Source organism: Homarus americanus, unplaced genomic scaffold, assembly GCF_018991925.1.
Source record: "Homarus americanus isolate GMGI-L3 unplaced genomic scaffold, GMGI_Hamer_2.0 scaffold53233, whole genome shotgun sequence".
Taxonomy (NCBI): Eukaryota; Metazoa; Arthropoda; class Malacostraca; order Decapoda; family Nephropidae; genus Homarus; species Homarus americanus.
The window spans coordinates 2,002,946-2,010,331 of record NW_024751660.1 but is presented as its reverse complement, the minus strand read 5'-3'; positions in this window follow the sequence as shown (position 1 = coordinate 2,010,331).

Here is a 7,386-nt window from a genome sequence, read left to right as displayed (position 1 = left end):
AAAGAAACGAATGAGGTGTGTGAGAGTTGAAGAATGTATATAAGGACATCCAACATTATTTTATTTTTCATTTTGTTACGACTTTCACAACTTTACGATCTGATTATTTTTTAAGAAATTGGTGAGGACCAAAAAAAATAGTCATCTTTCTGTAGTTTATACCGAGTTGAATAAATATAGACTAATGGTAGTATAGGGTTTGTAATAAAATTTAAGCAAGGTTCAGCTGTAAGTCGTCCTATATCACACGGTTTATTATCAGATATATAAAATACACAAGCAAACCGAGCCTCTTAATCTTCCACGGTGGATACAAGGAGTGGGGGACGATGTTAATGGAGGGGAGATTATTATCGTTGTTTTTATTTGCTATATAAGATGATTGAGACAAGTAGCTATAATATTAACGCAGGGTAGGTTGTTGTTGTACAGTGTAGGGCGGTGGTTGTAGTTGTCATGGTATATATTAAGACCAACATAGGTGTAAGATTTATAAAGGGGGGGTTGTTATTATTGTGATGGTATATTTTGATGACCAACACAGGTATGGGAGATGGTAGCTATAAGGAGCACCTGGTTGCCACAAGGAGCACCTGGTTGACACAAGGAGCACCTGGTTGCCACAAGGAGCACCTGGTTGCCACAAGGAGCACCTGGTTGACACAAGGAGCACCTGGTTGACACAAGGAGCACCTGGTTGACACAAGGAGCACCTGGTTGACACAAGGAGCACCTGGTTGACACAAGGAGCACCTGGTTGCCACACCCGTTAAGAACTCTCAGGGGTGTCCTGTACTGTACTTGAACTTTTTTTTTGCCAGCTCCACATAGGATGTTTGTCAAGGATTCCCGTCAGTTATTTGTGTGGAACCTCCGTCAGGGGAATGTGGAAAGCTACCGTACGTGCCTCACACGGGTGATGTACAATTTTCTAGCACACAAATCTCCACAAGACGTTTGGACAGGTAAATTTGCTCAGGTTACCGGACAACTTGTTGACATGAAGCTTTCAGTTTGCACGTGAGCCATCCTGAGTGTGCTAACTACTGCAAGTTGTTACAGTTGTACGCAGTTACAAACACTACAACTGTATCTTGTTATCGTGGAATTAAAGGTTCAAGTCTACCAAGGGCTGAGTGACGTCTTGACTTAGTGTTGGTTCGCTTGACAACAGTGTACATTGGTCTCTGGTCTCTTTATACCGTCCTCGGAGCTGCTCGTCTAAGACTCGAGGTATATATTCTGACGCTTTCTCTTTAAACAAAAACTGCTTTGGTCTGCCATCTATCTTCAGAGCAGCTTACAACCTTTTTACTCCTGATTTCTTTCTAAACACAAGACGTGATTTTCACTGGGAGTGGCGGGATACTTCCACTCAGGCGTCCACACTCCTCTAAGACGCTACACAGCTCACACTAGTTACTATATAAAGCTGAATTTGGAAATGTATGATATTTATTTATGATTTGATTTTTTGTGCTGTACACTTAATGATACAAGATAAGTTAGGGACTTACTAAACTCTGCATACCTCTCTCTCTCTCTCTCTCTCTCTCTCTCTCTCTCTCTCTCTCTGTCATTCCGTTTCTTTCCTTCTTGTTAACCCGAAGAGATGTGTCATGGTATGAGCTTGCAACACACAAGTATGTTATGACAACACCACAACAAAAGTTTTATTATACTGGCAACACACACACACACACACACACGAAAGTTAAATATGCTAAGTTTCTTTTTTCAACATTGTGTTAATAAGTAACTAATGAAACATTTTGTTATATCCTAAAATGGAAAAAATATCTAAGGAAACATACGCATGTGGAGGCAGTTAACAAGGAAGTACATTGCATTTAAACCTGTATGTGTCTTGACTTAATTAATTGCTCCTTAACCCCAGTCGACTCATTTAATTGTAACTCATCTTATCACACTAATTAATACCCAAGTATGTGTTAATTAGCTCGACATTGATATAGAAGCTGTTTAAAAAAATATTAATCTTGGAGAGAGTTTCGCCATCATTTGTTCCGAAGTCATACTGTAAATTAAGACTGGATCACTTGAAGATTCTTAACCTCAGCCTATCTCTCATAAAGCTTAACCACCCTAATACTATTTGAGGAATGAGGTTAGGTTAGGTTGGATTAGGTTAGGCTGGGTTTGGTTTGGTTAGGTTAGGTTAGGCTTGGTTAGGTTTGGTTAGGTTTGGTTGGGTTAGGTTTGGTTAGGTTGGGTTGGGTTTGGTTTGGTTAGGTTAGGTTAGGTTGTGTTAGGTTTGGTTAGGTTTGGTTGGGTTAGGTTGGGTTAGGTTTGGTTTGGTTAGGTTAGGTTGGGTTAGTTAATCTTTAGGTAAGATAAGCTGGGGTGTTATGACTGTCCAAACGAGGGAAGTCAGTGCTCATATTACCGTTTGTATACAGTGTGATGGTGTGGCCGAGGGCTGAAACTGACGAACGATTTCCTATGATAATTCTATAGTATTTGGCTTAATCAATCTTCTGTAGATGTTAAAAATTACACCTATTGTAAATTGAGTTCAGTAAATTGTATACGTCCTTGTTTCCCAATTCACCTGATCACTTTTCAATTCACCTCATCACTTCCATTATTTTTCTGCTATATAAGTTCTTTTCTAATCACACAGGTATCATCTTCACTATGAGGAAAAGGTATGGTGGCTTAGGTTCACTTCCTCTTCTTGTGAGTCAAAATGTTAAATGAACAGAAAATGGGTTTGATGTCAGTATACAGAAAACCTACTTTTAAGGGAGAACCCTACTAAACTGTCATAATTCTCCCAAGAAGGTCCCTTATATTTATAGGGGAAATGATTCAAATAAAATCAAAATATATAATAATATCATTAATGCTACTATTCCTAAGAGATGGTTTATATAATTCCAGTAACTTTTATTGACCGGAATATCGTCCTTTTGCTCGATAAAATTTGCAAATTACCCATCGAATTCTGTCCCCCGAAATAAAATATGAAAATCCTCATAGCACGTCACGCCTTTATTCAAACATAAGAGTTACACATTTTGGAAGTTCATAAATATATGTAATGTACAAAATATATAAAAATCCAGCCATTATCATCATATTACCGCCTCCACCAGTGCTCGGGGAAGGGCACCAGTAAGGTTATTATAATACAGTTTCTTCGGGCGTGATAATCACTCATAACAAGCTCGACAGACACACAGGTGCAGGGCCAGCATGGTACACACATGCCACAACTCGCATCTTTAAGGAAACCACGCTTTCATGACGATATATCCTGTCTTAATGTAAATATACATATACATAATAGAATATATAAGAATATAAAATATCTTCAGAAAGCAATAACAGATAACGACGAGCATTACAAGATAAATATTATAAGAATATATAAGAGTGGGGGTGTGTGAGTTGCCCCTGTGTTGATAGTGTGTGTTACCTCACTGTAGGGTTAAACGATCACTTCAAGGGAAACAATCGATAATTTAGAGCTTTAACAGGGAGCTACTACCGCCTGGGAAGATGTTGTGTTGTCTAATGGTAGACCCTGCTGCCATATGTGACCAAGTCCCAGGTTGCTGATCTGACTTTCTGCCTCATTTACACATAATTGCAGGGTCTCAATTGTTTCTCTTACTATTGACAACACAACATACATACAGTATATTGTTTCTCACTATTGATCTTTTTTTTCATTTTTGTATTTATGGTTCTTTATTACTATTATTATTATATTTAAAATTATTATTATTATTATTATTATTATTATTATTATTATTATTATTATTATTATTATTATTATTATTATTATTATTATTATTATTATTATTATTATTATTATTATTATTATTATTATTATTGTTTTGTTGTTGTTGTTGTTGTTGTTACATTTTCGCCCCCGAGGCCCCGATGTGGGTCAGTTACCTGTGCCCGGGTGGGCTAATCCCCATAAAAAAATGCTGTGGAAACAAAAGATTTGTACTTGTTTGTACTTGTTATACGAAACTGCACAAAAAAAAAAGCAGTGTAATACTGTGTGTGGCTGCATCTGACCTAACCTGACCTGACCTCACGGCTTCACCTGACCTAACCTGAAGGATGGAGAACATATGAGCACGGGGGTGGAGGAGAATGCAGTGGGAGCGGGTAAACAAAGTGAAAGAATACAGGGAAATAGTGTTAGGAATGATGACAAAACTAAATTAGACAGGGAATTTAAAACTAAACGCGGTAAGGGGAGGACTCAGAACACGACTAACTTAAATGTATACTACGCGAACAGTAGAAGTATGAGAAACAAAATGAATGATATTAGGGCCTTGGTACGTACCGAAAAAATCGATATAATAGCATTCACTGAAACATGGATCAACCTAGACACACGTGAGTTACCGGTCGAATACTAAATTGCGGGTTACAAACTGTTCCATACCGATAGGCAGACCAGGAAAGGAGGCGGAGTAGCAATCTATGTTAGGGATAATCTGAAGTGTGAAATAAATAAGGAAATAAAAACTGAGCGGAATACAGAAACAATTTGGATAGAATTAATCGACGGTCAGGAAAAATTGATCACAGGAGTAATATATAGACCTCCCAATCTTGATAAGAGTCAATGAGCGACTGATCTGGGATGAAATGCGCAGGGCTTCCATACACAACAAAGTCTGTATAGTAGGCGACTTTAACCTTGGCCAAATAGATTGGACTGACCTTACAGGTAGCTCAGAATCAGAGGATTTTCTCGAGACGATCCAGGACTGTTTTCTAAGTCAACATATAACCGAACCCACCCGGGGTAATAATATACTCGATTTAGTTCTGTCAAACAGAGAAAACCTCATTAGCAATGTCGAGGTAGGGAACGAACTTGCAAACAGCAATCACAAAGAAATTAGATTCCAGTTAGATTTTCAGGGCAGACGTAAGGAGAATTCCACTAAAGTACCAGATTTCAGAAGGGCAAACTTTGACAGCTGAGAGAGACAGCTGAGAGAGGGGGTGTCGCGCTTGGCCGTGAATCTGACAGATGACACCGACCTGATAACGAGATCTGAGATTGCCAAGTTCCACGACAATTTAAATAATGAGTTACTTAATGCACAAAGGCGGAACATACCATACAAAAAACTCAGAACAGACAACAATGACCCTAAATGGATAAATAATTATTTAAAGAACATCATTGGCCAAAGGAAGGCTATAGGTAGAAGGATAAATCGTGGCGAAATTTACCTCCGGGATTATTATAGGGTATTGGCGAGTAGGGTTAAAACCGAGATAAGGAAAGCCAAGAGGAATAATGAGGTAAGGATAGCAAGGGAGGCAAAGACAATCCCCAAAGGATTCTACCAAATGTATCAAACTAAAACACGAGAAAAGATTGGACCAAAACGGTCAGAGCTCACTGATAATGACAGAGAAATGTGCAATAATTTGAATAAATATTTTTCAAAAGTTTTCACCACCGAAAATTTAAACATGATACCCGGGGCACCGACTCTATTCAAAGATAGTGAAGAAAACAAATTAAGCGAGATAGTAGTGACTAGTAACGATGTTAGTAAGCAAATAGACAAACTAAAGCCTAATAAGTCACCTGGTCCCGATGAGATATTTGCCAGAGTATTAAAGGAATGTAAGGAAGAGCTTAGTATGCCCTTAGCAAAGTTGCTTAACATGTCCTTGAAAACAGGTGTCGTACCAGAATCCTGGAGGATAGCTAATGTAATACCGATTTTCAAGAAGGGGGATAGATCACTATCCTCTAACTACCACCCAATCAGTCTAACATCAATAGTAGGCAAATTACTGGAAACAATCATTTCAAACTCTATTCGAAATCACCTGGAGAAGCACAAGTTGATCAATGATTCCCAACATGGCTTTGCAAGCGGACGTTCATGTCTAACTAATCTATTAACATTCTTTTCATCAGTTTTCGAATCGGTGGACGAGGGGCACAATTATGATGTGGTATATCTCGACTTTAGCAAAGCCTTCGACAGAGTCCCCCACGAAAGACTAATTAGAAAGGTAGAAGCACATGGCATCGAAGGTAATACCCTTAAATGGATTAGGGCATGGTTACAGGACAGGAAACAGCGAGTGAGCATTAATGGCACTAAGTCCCATTGGAGCAACGTCACAAGTGGAGTTCCCCAAGGCTCAGTACTTGGACCATTATTATTTATTATATACATAAACGACATAGATATCGGCATAGACAGCAACATAGGCAAATTTGCTGATGACACTAAAATAGGACGTGTTATTAAATCAGACGAGGACTCCGCAAAACTACAGGAAGATCTAAACAAATTTTTCGAATGGTCTGAAAAATGTCAGATGAAATTCAACGTGGACAAATGTAAAGTACTCAGTATAGGAGATGTAAACAGGGAAACCAGATACCAGATGAACAACGATGCCATAGAGAAATCCGACTGCGAGAGAGATTTAGGAGTAATGATAAGTAGGAACCTAAAGCCAAGTTAAAATGTGTTTTTGCTCGTAACAAGGCTAATAAAGTACTAGGGTTCATACAAAGGAGTGTTAGTTACAAGACTAGCAAGGTCATCCTAAAACTGTATCTTGCTCTTGTGAGACCACACCTGAATTACGCAGTTCAGTTTTGGTCACCTTATTACAGAATGGATAAAGAATCCTTGGAAATAATTCAGAGGAGAATGACAAGACTAATCCCGGGCATTAGGAACCTTGAGTATAGAGACAGGTTAAAGCATCTTAATTTGCACTCCCTCGAGAGACGTAGAGCGAGGGGCGACCTGATAGAGGTGTATAAGTGGAAGGCAGGGCTAAACAAAGGGGACATTACAAAGGTACTCAAACTATCCAACCAGGAGCGAACTCGTAACAATGGTTTTAAATTAGACAAATTTAGATTTAGGCGTGAAATAGGTAAACACTGGTTTGAAAACAGAGTAGTGGATGAATGGAACAAGTTACCAAATATCATCATTAACTCGAATACGCTGAATAGCTTCAAACATAGGTTGGATGCTTATATGAGCAATAGGGGTTGGGTGTAAACGGGACTGCCCAGTATGGGCCAATAGGCCCGCTGCAGTTTCCTCCATTCTTATGTTCTTATGGAGCACACCTGCATTGCCCCAAGCTACTGTCCTGGCCACGTGGCCACACACCTGCCCAACCGCATCCAGCCCATGCTAGCACGAACTGATTGCTATAATAACAGCCCAGTCCTAACCGTTGTAAAAATTATCAACAAATTATATCATATTTGTATCACTTATGTTACTTGTATATCATTTGTAAATCAAGACCCCCATTCCCCAATTATGTATTTGTATATTTTCAGCCTTCCGGCTGCCATGCTCTTTCAATAAACCGTTAATTATT